This window comes from Camelus bactrianus, chromosome 4, assembly GCF_048773025.1.
Source record: "Camelus bactrianus isolate YW-2024 breed Bactrian camel chromosome 4, ASM4877302v1, whole genome shotgun sequence".
NCBI classification, from domain to species: Eukaryota; Metazoa; Chordata; class Mammalia; order Artiodactyla; family Camelidae; genus Camelus; species Camelus bactrianus.
Window position 1 is genome coordinate 94853419 of NC_133542.1, and position 19450 is coordinate 94872868.

Genomic DNA, 19450 nt, shown 5'->3' on the forward strand with positions numbered 1-19450 from the left:
TTCTAAGTTTACCCAGAAAAAGAGAGCAATGTGGATCCTGGAAGAGTTGTTCCCAGATGGATGACTTTATTATATGTAGCAAGTGGACCCTAAATCAGCCATTGGTAGAATACTGTTCAAGCTGTATTTGTTACTGAGTCCAAGCTCATACTGCTTGGGCAGGACTGGCCAATAAATTGAGAGATGAGTAATTGGGGTAATAAATAGTGACTTTATCTGGAAAGTCAGTAGCCTGAGAAGATGGAGGGCTAGTGTCCCAAAGAAGCATCTTACCCAAGTTAGAATTTGGGCTTCCTTCATATCAAAAGGGGAGACAGTGTGGCTGTTTGTTGCAAACTTCTTGGTGTCAGAATCCTTTGTTCTTTCCGCTGTCCATGCGGGTCAGATCATGATGTTCCTATAAACCTCCAATAAGACAAATATTATTCTCTGATCTGCAACTTTTTATCTCTGTATGAATAGAAAAGTGCTGTATCTTTAAGGTGAGAACCTTGAGAATGGGCTATCCTGTATATTTCAGACAATGGGCAACATTCCTAACCTGTAGCAGAAACAACAGAATTTAAAGATTAAAATAAAAGAAACAGACCCAATATGGAATCAGATTTGTTCTTCCCTGTTCCATATTTTTCCACACAGATCCCACCTAAGGACAGAAGCGTTTCTCCCAGCTGTCCAAAAGTTACGTTTTATGTTTCACAACTGGGTCCTTATGCTAAAATTGCCCTGCACAGCCTCACTTAAAATAAATCCTCTCCCCAGAAACAGCCCACACTCAACAACCAGTCATCTGTTTTACTCCCTCATAGGTCCTATTGCCCAGAGCATTCTAAGTAAATTTCCTTTAGGCAAATCACTGTCTCAGAGACCGTTTCCCAGGAGTACAAACTATGGCAAACTGCTTTCCAAAAAAATGCTTGTGGAGCATATTTGGCATGAATACATCTCAAAGTTAGAAATAAATCTCTCTTTCCCCTGCACACATACCAAAAATGATATTCACCATCCTTAGAATTAGACTCCAATAATCTCTAAACAGTGAAAGTCTCCCTGAATAGTTATAACCTCATTCTATAACTAAGGGCTTGGTTAGGCCTTACCGTTTGCTATATCTGCATCCTTATATGTACTTTTATCTGTCTTCTTGTTTAGTCAATTTATACTTGTCTATTAAGTATCAGCTACACTTTCATCTCTTTAAAGTCTATAATGTTTATTGACTTAGATATCTTGTGTGTACTGAAAAATATTCTGAATACTTCTGTAAAAGCATGTTAAACATCATGGTGCTAACAGATACAGTTGCTACCCTAGTGTGATGTACATTCCTTAAGGCCAGGCACCAAATCAGAGAGAGAGAGAAATAATTATATGGTTGTGGGCTCTGGAATTTAAATGTCTTTTGCTGTTGTGAGGAATAAGAGATTTATTGGCATAAATCTAAATTCATGTGAAATAAATCTATACCTCCAAGACCTAGCTCAGTGCTTCCCAAACAAGTGATTATTTGTTGAACAAATAAATAAGTGAATGACTAAGTGAATGGTTGACTGACTGAAGAAAGGGCAGACTAAATTCAAATAAAACAATAAAGAAATAATAGTTTCCCTTATGGTTATATTTCCATAAGACTAATGTGTTTATAAAACTATTGTATTTAATGTTTACATTAGATTTTTTTGGTTAGTAATTATTGCCATTTACTAGCTGAGAAAAATGCGTTTATTGGATTTGAGTAATTTTCCACAGTTACAACTCTTAAATGGTACTTAAGACCATAATAAAATTATCTGTCAATTCTAGTTATTTTATAGATAGACAGACATACAGAAAGATAGGTAAATGTGTGTGCATTTTTTTAAAGAATAGTGAGTTTGAAGTGCAAAACAAGGTATGAATGTTGATTGTTGCAGAGGAAATAGAAAGAATGACATGACTCCAAGTCATATTTTGAAGGAAAACTCAGTCAGCTAGATGTATTGGCTAGTTAGCTATTGGGAGAAAAAGCTATGGATTAATCAATGCCAATAACAGGTTTTTAGCCTGGGTGAATTGGAGAATGGTGGTTCAATTAACAGAACTATGAGAATCAAAGTTTGGAGTTAGTCAGAGGGGAAATTAAAAATTACTTGTAGAATGCCGACTTTAAGGTCATTTCAGGGCTTCCCAATGGAAATTCAAGAAAGGAGTTCTGGGGAGCTGAGATGAGGAATCACATTGATGCTATTAATATATTTACATTAGAAGTTTAAAAATGTGTGTTTTGGAAGCTTTATTGACCTTAAAATGTGTGAGGCTTTATGTTCGCTTCAAATCAAAGACAGTCAATGTGATGAAAAGAAAGCAGGCTGGAGCCCAGATTGTGACTGTGGGCTCTTTCATTTTAAATTATAATAGATAATACACATGTGGTACATCTATACTGACTTCAAAAACTCATAAAAAACAGCCAGCTTCTTCTGTATAGCACAGGGAACTATATTCAATATCTTGTAGTAACATATAATGAAAAAGAATATGAAAACAAATATATATGTATGTATATGTATGACTGAAACATTATGCAGTACACCAGAAATTGACACAACATTGTAAACTGATTATACTACAATTTTTAACAACTACAAAAAACCTCATAATGTAGTGAATTTGGGTGTAAATTTTTTGTAATTTAACAAAAGAGTAAAATAAGTTGTTTTGTCATCTATTACCTTCCGGCATTTTCTAGAATCATGCTTCATGTGACCTGGATCAAAATCATTATTGCGTTGGAATTGCAACAAATAAAGCATAACCAACACTTCAAAGAAGAAAAATATACTGTGTACAAAATAAATAAGGAAAACTTGCATTTTCCTTATCCCTTTTGGCTTCCTCATAAATCTGGAATTTTATGTTCCATTTTAATAGTATTTTAATAGTAATAAGACATAGAATCAGGATATTCTGCTTTCCTTTTTGAAAAGATTCCCTTGTTAAAATTTATATCAGCCTTGGGGTTTACTGTAATAGTATATGGTGCAGTGCTCTTTTTATAATTCATTTCATTCACATGACACATATACCCTCGACACATAGAATGTACATAGGCATAGGATAAAACATATCAGTTCTTCAGTGTTTATAACCACATGATGGGTTTTCAGAAAGAGAAAAAATAACCTTCTTTCCTACAAAAATGATGACTTAAAAAAAGTTGTGAGAGCTATTTTTTCAGTAACAGCAGGTTCCAGGGGTGAGCAACAGCAGAATCCAGTGATGACAGTGAGCTGATGGTAGTCATACCCGTGGCCACCATAGGGCAACCCTCCACTCTGACTGAGCTTTACCAGTCAAGCTATGGTGCCTTATACAAATCACGCCTAACTCTTTTGATTACATTTTAATTGGCTACATTTTTAGTCAATACATCACTTTCTCTCTATGTTCCTCCAGACAGGCAGATTTATAGTTTGAGATGTATTGTTTAACGATGAAGAACACAGTTGTTGGTTCCAACCAGATCTGGGTCTTCCACTTACCAGCTTCAAAACCTTGGACTTCTATTACCTTTATCAACCAGAATTTTCAATTAATAAAATAGTAACTATAAATTAGCTGCCTTACAGATTTGTGGTGATTAAAAGTCACTGCTCCTATAAGCATCTAATTCATGGCTGGGCCCATAGCAGGGGACCAACAAATGTTAATTATTTTTTACTAATGCAATTATAATTACTATTAGAAAGGGTATTTTATTCAAGCAAAAATTATATTGAAAACTTCTGGTGGAATACAAATGGAAATCCAAAAGTTTTCAAAAATGTAGGCTTTCCTGATCTCTGAAAAATTGACATTTAATAGACCTAAAATGATGTATATTGCCAGTTTGAAAAAAGTTATATGGCTAACAGAGTACATTAAAATAATAAAAATATAATTTCTAAGGAATACAAATCATAGTTAAACACTAAAAAATAATACATTTCTTTAAGATTAAAAACAAATCTAACTTTATTTACAGTGGTTCATAGCTTTGCATTGTTCATTATAATTTACTGTAGAAATGAATATTAATTGAAAATTCCTATTGAAAATATTTAACATGTCTCTGGAATAATCACTTATTAGAGTAAATTTTATTTATATAGCTTTGAATTATTTTTACATTTATTTTGTTGACATAAAATATAATTATCTTATTTAGATAGCACTTCGGGACTTTTTAAAAATCTGAACATCAAATATTCTTTGAAAACATTTTTTTTCCTAAATAAAAAAAAAATGCCTCTAAAATTTGTATGTGACATAGGATTCTAAAAAGCAAACATAATTTTGAGAGTTATTTCTGGCATAAAATCATACAAATATCTTCTTATTTTTATTTCTTAACCATCTTAGAAAAAAACAGAGTACTTGTAAAGATGTTACAGGTATTGACCATAACAGAAGTAGTAGATTGTACATTTAAGGAAGAAGAAGACATACTAAGATTTTGCTAAGGGGAATTCTAGCACATCTGCCCAATTCTAAGCTGCAAATACTAAGCCCAAGATTTTGTGACCTCACATTTGAAAACATATAAAAGTTACCCAATTTTCAGAGACTTCACTTCCACAAATGTCCTTTCATCTTCTACAAGGAGTACCGTGTCAGGATAGTTCTTTTACTCTGTGGTATGTGGTGGTGGTTTTCATTTTTTGTTTCCCCTTATGTCATGATACTTTGTCAGGTGCCAGAAGTTGCACATTGATTTCCACCAGTCATATTTCCCGTGGTTCCTTCTCCCTTTGCCAAAAGTTTTCAATTGCTAGTTCTGAACATTGTCAGTGTGGCTTTGGGGGCATCAGTTGTTTCAGGAAGTCTTAGAACCTTCAGATACACACCTAGACTCATTAACAGCAAATCTTTGATTTTTTTCTATTTCCCTTAGTTACGGCATCTAATTGTTCAACAACGTTGGCAGGGTATTTATCTTGTCTCCGAAGCTCCTCCTGCTTGGCCAAATACTCGAATTCCAGTAATTGGTCCTGATCAATTGTGCACATCTGCTAAGGAGAACATTCTTACACAGGGTAGCAAGCTGGAGCTCTTGCTAGAATCCTGGAGGTCGTACAGTGGACTTCTCCTCCATCTCCAACTCCTCCTCCAGGTTCTCTGCCTCTTGTAGCAGGTTGTTCTCCGAAGAGTCATCTTAGCTGTTGCCTTAAATGAGCTCGCTCCTTGCAGAGTAGCTGCACCTGGGCAGGGCCTGGCCCCGCCCCCACCCCGCCCCTACCCCGCCCCTCCCCTAACTGCCCGAGGCGTTTCCCAGCTCTCCCTGCGCCGCCCCGCCTCCAGGCTGTTAGCTCCGCTCCGAGCGCCTCAGGAGGCCGCTGGGCTTGGCGTCCCGCTTTGGCTAGTCCGGTTCAAAGAGACCACAGACAAGCTATTTGGTTCCAAGAAACCAATTAAAAATAAGTGTTTTGTTTTATTTTGTTTTGTTTATCCTTGCCATGTTTGGGAAGAAACACCCTTGACCTGAATTGTAAGAGCGGAATGAGGAACTGGGATCCCTGAGGCCTGGATGCTGGGTCACGAGCTCAGGTAAGACTCCCCGTAATGAAACAGAAGTTCCTTACGTGATGAGACTGAGGACGCCAACCTTCTATTTTTGGTTTTTTTTTTTTGTATTATTATTGGTTCATATGACTATTTTTCTACATCAAATATTTAAAGTTTATATATAGATAAAAGTTTATATGTATACATATATATTTTTTATACATGTATATGTTTGTACATTTTATGTTTTAAAAATACCTTGTACACCTTGGGCAAAATCATGGGTTTCTGAAAACACTGCTATATTGTAGAGTACAACAAATGGCAATTCCTGTGTTAAATTAAAATCGGTTGCTTTTCATGGCTTGTGATGGTAATGTGGATTCCAGTGAGAAAAAGTCTGAAGACATCACATATCCAAAACTAAGATAATGCTGAGTGGCAGTTCGGTTAGTCTTTCTCATGCAGGAAAAGAAGAAAAGGTGTATTGTTTTAGGCAGAAGAAATTAAGCCTCACATAGCTTTTCTGTTCAATGTCTGAAAGCGCATGAGTGATATTAGAGGAACAAAAAAAGACTGGTGCTAGGTAGAGACTAAGGCATCTCCAATATTGTGATTGTTGTAGATGGAAAAATATGTAGCTTGAGCCTCAAATTCTGAAGACTGTTTATATATGTGTGTGTGTGTATATGTGTGTGTGTGTGTATATATATATGTGTGTGTGTGTATATATATGTATTGAACTTACTATTGGAATGAAAGACACCTCAGTGACTCAAGTCTGGGAAGATTTCATACCAAACACTTTGATGCTGGGATAGGTTTAAGTCTGGTCCACAGCCAAACACCAATGTTCTTATTCTGTGTATTTTCAAAATCAGCTCACTTTCTTTCCTTCCCTTTTCTCTCTCTCTGTCTGTTGTGCTTTATTAGTATATGTCTGTTTTCATATTAGATGATGGGTTATAGACGATAGCTGCCATCTGGCAGATGATAAATTCCTTTGAGGAATGTTATAGTTAAATTTTTAAGGTTTTTAATGTAAAATTCTATTTAAATGATTATAGACCATTATGTTAAGGATAGTACATCTTGAGAATAAAGTGTTTTTTCCTAGTTAACACCAAGTAAGATCCAAAAAAAAAAAAAAATCAATAACATGGAATGTATTAAGTGCTTAAGAAAGTTTTTCTATTAAAAAGAAAGCAACCTTAAGTTGTAATCTATATTGGGATTCAGGTTCATGTTGTGCAGTTCTACATTTATTGGTTTTTCATTGCTGGGTGACAAATTACTCCAAGCTTAGTGGCTTAAAACAACACACATTTATTGTATCATATTTCTGTGTGTTAAGAATCTTAAGCACAGGTTAGTTAAGGGACCAGTTTCTTAAAACACCGCAGCCAAAATCGCAGGTGCAGGTCCTCTTCCAAGCTCATTAGCATTATTTAAAAATAAACCAGACTTAAAGAAACTATTCAAAGAGAGTATTGTAGTGGGCAGAATGCACCAATCTCAGGATCTAACAGTGTCTCAGAATAAAACGGGAGAAGGCTTTTTTATAGAGATGGGAGGACAGAGCTGGCAGGAGCTGTGTAGGAGAAAGGAATAGGTGGTGGTGTTAGCCTGGGGCTTTAACAGATGGCGTTGCTTTCGGTGGTTGGCTCATTCCTGAGATGAACTGCTAAGGGGCGCAGGCAGTGTTCTGCACCTTAGTGCTTGCCTAGTCTTGGGGGCAAGACAATCTCAGGATTGCTGGAAAGTGTGGACAGACTAAAAGATGGCAAATAAGAACTAAAGAAGGTAGAAAAAGGGTAAGACTATTTGTAATGAAAGTGGGATGTGGAAGCTAATAATATTTCATGAGCTTTTTAGAAGTTCCTGCGAAACAGTGATGTGAACTAAGGAAATTATTTAGGGATTTGGGGCCAAACCTAAACATGTAGGTACAAAACATACACACTCATGAATAAAGTGCTGTGACAGACATAATTTCACCAGAGGATGGAAATTGGAGATATTAAGAAAACAAATGAAAAGCTTTGATGGTTCAGACATTAACTAACACTGAATTCTAGACTTTGTCATTTGAGCTTTACAACACACCAATCATTATAATGATTTGAACTCTGAAGTATCCTCTCTAAGAATGCAATGATTCATTTGAAATTGTTCTCTTTAAAGTTTGTACACTGATAAGCTGTTCACTGACTATGTAAATTCTCTATGGTATCATCTAATTTTCTTCATCTCTTTCCCCCAAATACCTGGATATGGGCTGATTTTAGGAAAGAATTATGAAGCAGTACAATATTGTCTTCGAATCACTCACTAGCTGATTGTCTTTCTTGCTTTTTCAGCAAAATTTGGTAATAGGTCATTGATTTTAAAAAAAACTTAAGGTGGCATATTATCTATAGTCTCAGTACACACATAAATGGTATCATCTTCTTATTTTACAATATGGCATTTAATGAACATGCACAATCTAATTTTTTCACACATTTAAGTTGACAGCACATCCTGCATACATTGTGTTAGATGATGTTAGTACACTGTTTATTCAAGATAGTGGAGCAAAAATAACTCTTATCTTGATGTTGTAAGCCAAAATGGAAAATTATAGTTTCCAGAATTTAAGAGGCATTTCTCAGTGGAAAGGAAAATTAGGGTTTTTTTTTTTTTTTTTTGGTATTGTCAGTTTTTTCAGATAAAAGAATTCATTGAAATTGTTGGCAATCATCTGAGTCATGTATTTTCATAAGCATGTGAACATTAAAGTTTTAATGTACATCTGGAAACCAGAGGGATTGTCTTGGTAAGTGGTGTGATCTGGGGGGATTTACTTCTGAATGAAATGGTGGCAGTTTGGGAAGGAGACAGTCCTATTCCAATTTGCTTCATGTCGTCATTTTCCTTAGGCTAGCATGTTGAATTCTGAAAAGAAAAGAAGCATTTCTCAGCACGCATAAACACAGAAGATATTGTACGAGTTCCTTTGGAATACTAATTCAAATTGCAATCTTTTAGAATGAAGAAAATGGATATAACTTTCTGTTGGGAAAACAAGAAACATAATCTTTAAAGTTCATCACAAACAGGATGAATACATTCTTCCTTGCTGTCCAAGCATATGGAATTCTAATTTTGTTCAAAACTTATGTAGCAATCTCTGGGAAAGATAGCTTTTTTCTTAATACTCCTGAAGGTTGGGGATCATTATTTAACCTACCTATGGCCAATGAAACATACAGGGAAATCCAATGGGAAAATTCAGGGATAGCCTTTGGCAAATTCTAACAGAGACAAATGCTAAAGAATTCTTTACTGGCCCCATTCTTTTTCCTTTCTTTCCACCTTGTAATTGATCAATTGTCTGGAATTAAAACAGCTATCTTGTGATCCTGAGTTGAAAATCTTATTAATTAAAAAATCAACAGCTATTATGGTCCAGATGGAATCTGGAAAATGCTTAGTTTCTTGGTAATATTAATAAGTGATTAACTCTCAACCTTCAGACCCCTTAGTAAATATCATCCATACCGATAATAGCTCTTTTCAGTTGGCTGCTGTTGCTTCCAGCTGAGTGTGTTTCACTGATGCAGCAGTTCGAGGGGAACTGGGAAGGAATCCTAACCAACTGGCTGACACAGAGATAAAAGGGCTTTAGCCCATGGACAGGTCAGTACTGAACAGCAATTAGATGTTGAGAAAGAAGGCAGAAGCCTGTGTCCACAAAGGAGTGAGTCAAAATGAGAAGTGTGTTCAGGAGATTGTGTGTATCAGGTACAGGAGTTCCAACCTTGAGTAAAATGGAAGTTTATAAGAAACTATCCAATTCTTCAAACATTATTGTTGTCTTTACAACAATAGCTGAGAAATGATTTAAAAAAACACATAAATTTCATGTGTGAGCATATATAATCCTGATTTCCTATAACTGAAACTAACTTGGCTGGTGGAATAATTTTGGTAATTCATGGTAAACTCAGGCACATCTTGCTTATACTCACTCTGTCTCGGGTCCCTGGTAAAGGAATCAGCATTCATATCTCTCAGGGTGACATGTGCATTGCCAGAAGGCCTGCAGTGCAGCGTGGTGTGAGGGCTGATCTGCGCGCCCGTCTGCGGCTCTGTTCTTCCCTTGCTAGACCTGCTCAGATCTAAGTCATCCTGAAATGCATGGGCAGGTCTTCCTCTGTCCCTGTGGCATTGGCTGCTTATAACCCTTGTTTCTGGGCAACATCTAATGGTTCAGAAACCTGTAAATTATCCTCTTGTGAATGTTGAAGGGTCTTTTTTTCAGTTTTTTTCCATCTCTTTATATACCCCTTTTAATGTTCACAGTTTTCCCTACACTTCTTAAGCAAATGGTTCTAACAGTTGAAATGTGGCTTTTAAGATTTTGTTCCAGCAGTTTTCAGGAAGTTTATTGTAGGGTTCAAAAATAAATAATTTATTTTTTTTATTTTCCTTGCCTTAAACCTAGTGCTTATATAATTACTGCTTTTTAAATTTTGTTGACAGAGAGGGATAACCTACATTGAAAAAAACACATAGCTTAATATTTACCAGGCACTTCACTCTTCGTGGGCTACCTCATTGCCCGAATGAGGAACAAAGTTCTTGAACTTGGGCAAAGGGAAGAAAATAAAAATGGTTTAGTATATATCAAAATAAAAATGTGTAATCATATTCATAAAAATAATCCACTTTACTGAATCTGTCAAGGGCATATGTCCCCAAACCTTCTGCCTGTGCTTTTATCAATATAGTATGGGCTGAATTCTGTTCCCCCACATTCATACGTGGAAATCCTAACCCTCAGTGTTGCAGTATTTAGAGATAGGGCTTTGGGGAGGCAGTTTAGTTGAGATGAGATCATGAGAGTGGGGCTCTTATGGTGGAATTAGTGCTCTTAGAGGAGACACCAGAGACCAGCCATCCTTCCTCCCTCCCTCTCTCACCCTTCTTCCCTCTCTAAACCTCGCTATTTCACTCTCTCTGTCATATAAGGGCACAGGAAGGAGGTGGGTATCTGCAAGCTAGAAATCTCCCCAGAAACCAACCTTGCGGCATCCTGATCTCAGGCTTGCAGTGACCGGAGATTTGAGAATGTGAGTGTCCATTTTTGCATCTGCATGGCCTGTGGCGGTGTGTCCTGGCAGCCTAGGCTCAGTGAGACAGAAGACCCCCCCGCCCCATGAATGGCGCCCCCTTGTGCCCAGTCAGGCCCTCAGTCACAGGAGCAGGCCTCGCTCTTTTGCACACCAGTTTCACCTCTGCTGGATCATTCTAATCAGAATACAGATTTAGATGAGCATTCATTTATATCAAACCACTCTTTGGCTTCTGCCCGATTTCTTGACTCTTATTTGCTATATTTGAAAGCCAAGCTCACTGGAAGATGTCTGTATTTGCTCATTCTACCTTCCATTTTCTCCCCAGCCCACTCTAGTCAAGAGTTTGTCTCTATCACTGTTCTGAACAGCTCATGGCAAGTCAGTGGTAACCCACAGATGGCAAGGTCTGACGTTGCTCCACTCCTCAGCAGTGTCTGGAGACAACTGATCACTCCCTGTGTTAAAACAAAGAGACAATTAAAAAAAAATGTTTCTTACCTCAGTTACCAGGATGTCATATGCTCATGTTTTTTCCTCAACTTTTGACCATTCCTCCTCAGTCTCTTTTGCTGGATTCTGTTTTTATTCTTTCCTTCAAAATGGTGCAATGCCCCAGACTTCTGCAAATGAAGTATTTTCTCCTCTTAAGTCCAGATCTTCACTGGATGATCCCTCATAGCTCCACCGCTTTAAATATTTCTCCCCTGAGCTAATCATTCATTTATCAAGCCATTTATTGCACATCATGACTTGGATCTATAATAAGCAGTCAAAAGTTACCATGCATAAAATTCAAAACTTGTTTCTTCCTACAAAGCCCTCTTAGTAAGTGGAGCCACAAGTTTTTCTAGAAAAAATTGCATGATGCTATTTTAAACTCCTTTCTTACTCTCTCTCATAAACTATATCCAGTCTGTCATCATATCAGGTCTGCAGTACATTTACAACATATCTGAAACCAACCACGTCTTACTTCTTTCAGTACCATCCCATCCTAAACCAACATGTTCGCTTTCCTAGAATGAATCAATAACCTTCTAATTGATCTTCTTGCCTCCACTTTTAGTTTTCTTTGATCTTTTCTCTACAGGCTGTAGAGATCCACTTAAAATCATTCTGACGCAGAGTCGTCCAAAATGTTTTTGTCCTGCTAGAAATAATATCCTTATCAAGACCTATGAGTCCCAACATGACCCAATCCATGGGTAATGTGTCTCATTTCATCTTCCATAATTATTTCTTGCTTTATGGTATCCAAAACACTGCACTCCCTATTCATTATTGAATGAGTTAAGCTCCTATCCCTGTAACATTCTGTTCCCATCAAACTAGAAACTAACTCATTCCTGACTTCGTTTGTATCACTGCTTGAAAGTCTCCTCAAAAAGGACTTTTCTCTCATCATTTTATCTCAAGCAGCACTTCCTAGACTTCTCAATTCTCTTATCTTTTAAACTCTTCATGTAACTATATGTGGTAGAGTTATAAAAAGAATATATATATAATATGTATATAAAATGTTCTCTTTGTCCCCTACTTCTCCATTTTTAAGTAAGATACATGAGGACATGAATGTCACCAGTTATTTTACTGGAAAACAATGGCTACACACATTGTACATCTTGATTAATATTGCCAAATTCCTCTATGTATAGGTTGGAACCATTTTATTTGCACTATAAATGCAAGACAGCTTTGCAGCCTCCCCTCCTTGATGTTATGGATCACTCTTTGCTAAACTGATAAATGAAAAAAGATCTCTCCTGTGAGTTACATTAAACATTTTCATAGGTTTAAATGTGTTTCTATTTCCTTTCTTTGTCCAAGTTTCTATTTTATTATTGGCCTTTTCCTGTTTGAATGAAAGTCTTTAACTTTTTTAAAAAGCTGTAAATATTTTATTCTTGATGCTTAAAAATTAAATTTTTGGATCAACTACTTAAAGGTGTAATGTATAAAATAAAATTAAATATTGAAAGTGTGTAGGTTAGTGAGTTTTGATGAAAGTATACATCTGAGTAACCAAGTCTATAATCAAAGTATGAAACATTTTTACTACCTCAAAATATAGTTGCTTTAGATAGGTCAGTGTGCTGTAACAAAAATACCGTCAACTGGGTAGGTTCAAAAATAAATATCAAGTTCTCACAGATCTGGAGGCTGGGAAATCTGAGGTCAAGATGGGCAGTGTGACTGGGGTCTGGTGAGGACCCTCTTCCTGGTTGCAGACAGCTGTCCACTCACCGTGTTTCATACAGTAAAGAGAGGGCACCTGTCCCCTCCTCTTCTTTTAAGGGCATAAATCCCATAGCGGACTCCAGGCTCATGACCTCATGGAAACCAAACCACCTCCCAAAGGCCCACCTCCAAACAACATCATGATTGGGGTTCATGTTTCAACATAGGAATTTTGTGGGGACACAAACACTCAGTCCATAACAGTACACTTATGCTACAATCCCAAGAATGGTCACAGAAGCTTTATTTGTAATATCTAAAAACTAGGGTAAAATACAACTTGAACGTTTAGTATCCAAATTGTCAACGAATCCATATATAGATTTTTCCCTTAGCTGTTCATCTCATTTTCCTGCTTATTTGCAAGTTTCTTAATTTTCATTGTGTATGGACCTTGGGTCAAAAATAGTAGATATTGAAACAGTTGATCAGAGTTTATGGTCCAACATTTTGAGCAAATCAGTGTTTAACATTTTCTGATGGATATGTGTGTGGACTGGGGATTCTGCTCTGATTTAAGGCAGTTTTTAGGTCCTAGATGACTAGGGTTGTGTGGATAGTTAGATCTTTCTCTGGTCTCCCTTCTTTGTAGATGCAGAAGGTGCCATAGATATGTGAAGGGTTTATCACTCTGAGACAGGACTTTTTTTTTTTATAAATATAAGCCTGTGTCCTCCATTGTCTCATTTTTCTTGATGGTGGCTTGAATAGATAAATGTGGGCATGGGGTTCTCAGCATAAAGTTCCATGACTCACCACGTGGAGAAGAGCCAGTCAGTAGCAGGAGCCGGTAGATGACTGAGAGAAAACTCCTCATTTATTTACTCTCCTCTGTTTTTGGCTTCATTTGTTCCATGTCCTAGCCTTTTCTAATACACTTGAAACATATGATGTTGGCAGTTGTTTTAATGTTTCTAATATGAAAGGAGAACAAAGAGAACATATTTCTCTATTTGCAAATTGATATAGCATGCTTTAGTGTTAGGTATTTATGTTATATGTGGAGACTTTTACATAGAAATTTTTAATTTTATGAAACACTTTACTAGAAAAACAATTGAAATTAACAATATTCTGATAAAAGTAGCGTATTTTGTAGTCTCCATGTGTTCATGCTTTTCACATCTTTCTGTAATTGATTTATTGTTTCATACTGTTCTGGTTGAAAAAAAATGCTTGCTATGATTTCTATTCTCTTAAATATGTTGAGACGTTTTTTGTGATCTTACATATGATCCCTTCCTGGAGAACATTCCATGTGGACTTGAAAAGAATGTGTTTTCTGCTGTTTTTCAGTAGAAAGTCTTATTGATACCCACTAAGTCCAATTGCTTTATTGCATCATTTGAGGCCACTTTAATCACAAAAGTAAAACCGGCCAGGGGGAGATGGAAGAGCAGTCCAGAGGAAGTTGTTGCCTCTGAGATGCGCAGCTAAGTGTCTTGTGACAAGCAGGAGGACACTTTTGCAGGAGGCTCAGCTGTCTGCCAGAAGATCTGTGCACACAGTGGTGGAGATCAAAGATGAGCTTTCATCTGTTAGGCGTTTCTGCATCTGTTAACAGATATAACAAGATCAGCATTCAGAGAGTACTATCTCTTGCTTTTTGTCTGCCTTCCCAATCTGAAACTAGTTATTTTGACCAGTTATAGTTACTTGGGATAGGACAGGGAAGGAAGTCCTGGGAAATGTAGCTCTTATTCAGTTGATAGTAGAATAATTCAGTCTAGAGATTGCTTGTTGTTACATAACACATCATTCAGAATCAGTTTTCTTATTAAACTATGTGCAGATGAATCCTTGTATCAATACTTAATAAATCAAATAAAATCAGCATCTCCAAAGACATCATAGCTGCTAGACCATCCATTAAAATAAAAAGAAATGCTAAGAGGGAAGACAGACCTTTTGGAAAGTAAAAATATATTAGCCAAATTACATACAACAATAATTGCAGTGCTGAAAAATAAAATGAAAGAAATCTTCCTGAAAGCAACACCCAAAACCAGAAGATCAACAATTAGATGAAATAATAATTTGAGAATAAATTCTGTGTTAATCATAATTTCAACAAGAAAGAAAAAATCAGATAGTAGGAAAGAAAGAAATGAATAATAGAAAACATTATCTAGAATGTGAGAAGTTCTTAAGAAGATTTGATTTCTGTCTCAGTAAAAGAGTAACATACTAATGAGATTTTTCATGAATGTTAGGAATACAGGAAAAATATTCTAAAATTTTGCATAGAGTTAAAATAAATTGTATACAGTGGAAGAGAATTAACATTCACATCTGTCCTCTAAATAACAATGTTTGTGGATTGTGCCTTTTAAATTCTAAGGGAAAATGAACTTTACTCTAGAAATCCTATTCCAAGCCCCCAATTTTATGACATTTCAAGGTAAAATAGGGATAGTTTCCAACACCTGAGCTCAAAAAGTACCTCCACTCGACTGTTTCTTAGTAGCTGACGTGAGATTTGATTAAGCAAAGTGAGGAGAAAGATAAGAAAGTGCATAGCTATAAGTTCCATGAAAAACTAGACGCAACACAGGAGAAATGTGGAGGAAGTCCTAAATTTACTGCTTTCCAGACTACAATGACAAAGGTTGCCAACAGAGAAATATCCAGATTTAGAAGAAAAATAAGTGCTATATATTAAATGTGTTTGGTCTTGGGAGGTATATATGTGAATCTGTTAATATTATTTAATAAATAAATAAGCAGATATTATCCCCCTTGACTGAGCAGTAAAGGATTTAAGTAGGCAGATTAAGCATGACAATGATTAGATTGGTAGTCGCTTGTAACCTTGTCCACCCCACGTTTCTTTCCAATAACTGCAACCTTCTCTCACCCACTGAAAGTTCCATACCATCAGCATTTTCAAATGACATTTCACCCATGTTAAAAAAATATCTTATTTAATCCTATGTTAATACCCTACTCATGACCTTAAGCTTTCTCTGTATTTTCTCTGTCTTTCTCTGTCTCTGTTTCTTTGTCTCTGTATCTCTTCTCACTTTCAGGATTATGTATTGAAATCAGAATGTCTTCCTTCATGTAATTAATGTGCTACCTGGATGTGACTTGAAATCACCCAGCTTTGTTATGTCACCGGTGACTCCCTTGTTGCCACTTACAATAGAAATATTTCAATCTTGATCTTTCTGTAACATTATAAACTCTTGACTACTCCTTTCCTCAAATGATTCTTTTCCTTGATTTCCATAACAACAACAACAACAACAAAAAGCCCTGATTTTCCTGGACGTTCAGATTACCAGGGTAGGCCGTGTAGTAAATACTTGGGAGAGGAGGCTCTGAGGGCAATCCAGGTTGGGTCCTGTCTCCATCATTTGCAGCCTGGTGCTGTGTGACTTTAGGGAATTCACTTAATTTCTTTGTTCTTCAATTGCCTCAACAATGTAATGGAGATAATAGTTGTTCCAACCTGGTAGAGAAAGGTTCAACTGATTAATACATGCAAGCTATTTGATCATTTGCACTCAAATAAATGTTAAGGCTTCATTCCTCTGTGTGTGTGGCCTCTGGAGTCTCTGGTTAGTGCCAGCTAGAACAGGTACTTTTTAGCTTGTGGAATGTTAAGTCTAGGAAAGAAAGAATATAGTACCTTACAGTTATCAACTTGTGGATGATTTATTCTCTGATATTCTAAATAGGCCTGATATGATCTGACTCCGGTTCACTGTATCCCAAACATCAAATGTCCTTAGTTTCATATGATTAGGTAAGTATGTAGGTAGACAGATCACATTGTTTTTCCCATTCTTAATCTGAAACACTTCTTCAGAGTAGGGCTGTAAATGCCTACATATTTATAATCACATTTGCTTAATATTTAGATCATTTTTCTGGGATAGAAGGAACTGAGGAAGCCATTATACAGAGTCAGGTAATTGAAATTCATATAGATTTAATTAAAAATTTCTGAGTCAATTTCTAATTCTATTTTGATGTTAGAACTTTGACTGGTTTTAGGTGTTCAACTTCAGTAGTCTTATTAGTCTGACTAGCTTCCTGATGATGTCTCTGAGATTTCCTTTCTTGCAAACCTGCTCATATCTTTAATAGCAGTTTCCTTTTTCCCTGTGGTGTCTTTTCTCTTGTCAGTCCATTCACTCTGTTAGTTACCATGTTCTCTTCTAAAGGAACTTCAGTTATTAGCTGGCACTTGGACTGCTGATGGCCTTCCCAATTTGCTGCCCAGTTAAAGACTGAGTTCTTCAAACTCATTACAGTATTTCCATGTCCTACAGTTAGTTTCACAAATCGGATAAGCAGAAGATGAGTATGTGGATTTCAAGGTGCAGCCTTAAAAGAAGTTCTGTGTTCTGATTTCTCCCTCCTGCAATCTGGGACTTGGTGTGATGTATCTCTAGTGCTCTCTTGAAGCACGAGAAAGAGAGCCATGATTTATTGAGATGATCCTGTGACTTTTATCCTAGTTATATAGCATGTTAGATTAGTTGATATTTGATATGGAGTCAACATTTCATTTCTCTGATAAGTGCCACTTTCTTGTATGTATGTGTGTGTGTATATATATCCATATCCTGTTTTATATGTCATTGGATTTGGTTTGGTGAAATTTTATTGAGTTTTTTTGTGTCTGTATTAATAACAGAATTTAGTCTGTAGTTTTCTTGTGATGTGTTTTTCTGGTTTTAGTACCAGAGTAATACTTACCTCACAGAATGAGTTGGAAAATGATATTTCCTCTTCTTTTATTTATTTATTTATTTATTTATTTTGGTAAGAGTGTGTGAAGAACTACTGTTTTGTTTGTTTGTTTTCCTTTAAATGCTTGGTAGAATTTACCATTGAAGCCATCTGGACCTGGGCTTTTCTGTGGGAAATATTTTTACTACTAATTCAATCTCTATGTTTGTTATAAGTCTATTCAGATTTTCTATTTCTTCTTGAATCAATTTTGGTAGAGTGTATTTTTCTAGGAACTTATCTATTTCATCAAAGCTATGTAATTTTTTGGCCTACAGTTATTCAAAGTAGTAGTATGTAATCATTTTTGTTTCTCTAAGGTCGAAAATATTTTCTGCTGTTATTCTGAATTCCTTGAGATGTTTCTTTTTTCTTAATATAAACATTTTGAGCTACAAAGTACTGCCTTACTTGCACCCAGTAAGATTCTATCTACTGTGTTTTCGTTTTTGTTCTTCTGAATGTATTTTTCATTTCCTTTGTGATTTTGTTTTAACCTGTTGTTTATTTAGAAGTGAGTGTTGTTTCATTCTCACCTATTTGTGTATTCCAAAATTTCTTCATTGATTTCTGATTTCACTTAATAATGTTCAGGAGACAAACTTGCAGGATCATATAACTTTCACATTAATTGAAGATTGTTCTGTGGCCTACTAGATGGTCTGTTATATAGAATGTTCCCTGTGAGGAGGATATGTAGTCTGCTGTTGTGAGGTAGAGGCTCTGTGGATGCTTGTTAGTTCTGGCTGTTCTGTGATGTTTTTAAAGTCTTCTATTTTCTATTTGATCCTTTGACTGATGGTTCTATCCATTATTTAAAGAGGAGTGTTGTAGTCTCTGATTTTATGATTGAATTGAATTATTTCTCCCTTGAGTGCTGTCAGTTTTTGCTTTGTGCCTTCTGAGGCTCTGTTGTTGGGAAACCATGTGTTTATTGAGTTGTGTCTTTCTTGGAGATTGACTGTTTTATCATTTGAAAACACTCTCTAACCTGTAATAGCATTTTTAGTTTTAAAGTCTGTTTTATCCAATACGAGTATATCCCCTTGAGCTTTCATATGTTTGCTGTTTGTATGCTATCTCCTTTCCCATTCTTTTACTTTCAACCAATTTGTAACATTGCATTTAAAGTGTGTCTCCAATAGACACATGGAGATAAGTCTTGTCTTTAATCCTCTCTGACAAATTCTACATTTTGTTTGCATTGTTCAAACCATTCGCATTTAATAATCCTATTGATGTTAGATTTATGGCTGCCATGTTAATTTTGCTTTCCACATGTCTCATGTTTATCCCATCTCTGATCTTTCTTTACTCATTTCTTTTCCATTATATGAATGTTTTCGAATGTTGCATTTAACTTTGTGAAGGATTTTTTCACTATATTTTTTAAGCTTTTTTCTTTGTGGTTCCTCTATGGCTTACCATATATATCTTATTGTTTAGTGTATGTCAAATTTATACTAACTTAATTCCAGTGTGGTGTAGAAAAGTTATTCTTACACAACTCTTTTCCCTCTTCACCCTTTTTATTCTATTATATTATTATACCTATATCTGTTACAATTGCAAATATACGTTTTCATAATATCACTTTATATAATATTATCTTTTTAAAAAGTTGAGAAAATCAAGGAGAGCAAGTGCATAACTTTATTTGCTAAATACATAATTTTCTTTATTCTTGTTGATTCATGCCATCTTGTGTCATTTTCTTACTCCAAGATGACTTTGCCTCCACTGTATTATTTGTGATATATTTTTTCATCAAATATATTACATTTTTGTATATGTTATAGGTTCAACAATACAATTATCTCTTT

General features: G+C 35.8%; 1 long non-coding RNA gene across 3 annotated transcripts in view; it reads left to right on the top strand.

Annotated features, from left to right (window-relative positions):
- The first annotated feature begins 5367 nt into the window (after positions 1 to 5367).
- Positions 5368 to 19450, top strand: part of LOC141577556 (uncharacterized) — a 550417-nt gene continuing 536334 nt past the window's right edge. For all 3 annotated transcript variants that reach the window (XR_012506804.1, XR_012506802.1, XR_012506803.1), the window contains exon 1: positions 5368 to 5565. This is a non-coding gene — a long non-coding RNA (uncharacterized LOC141577556). The remainder of the gene's footprint in view (positions 5566 to 19450) is intronic.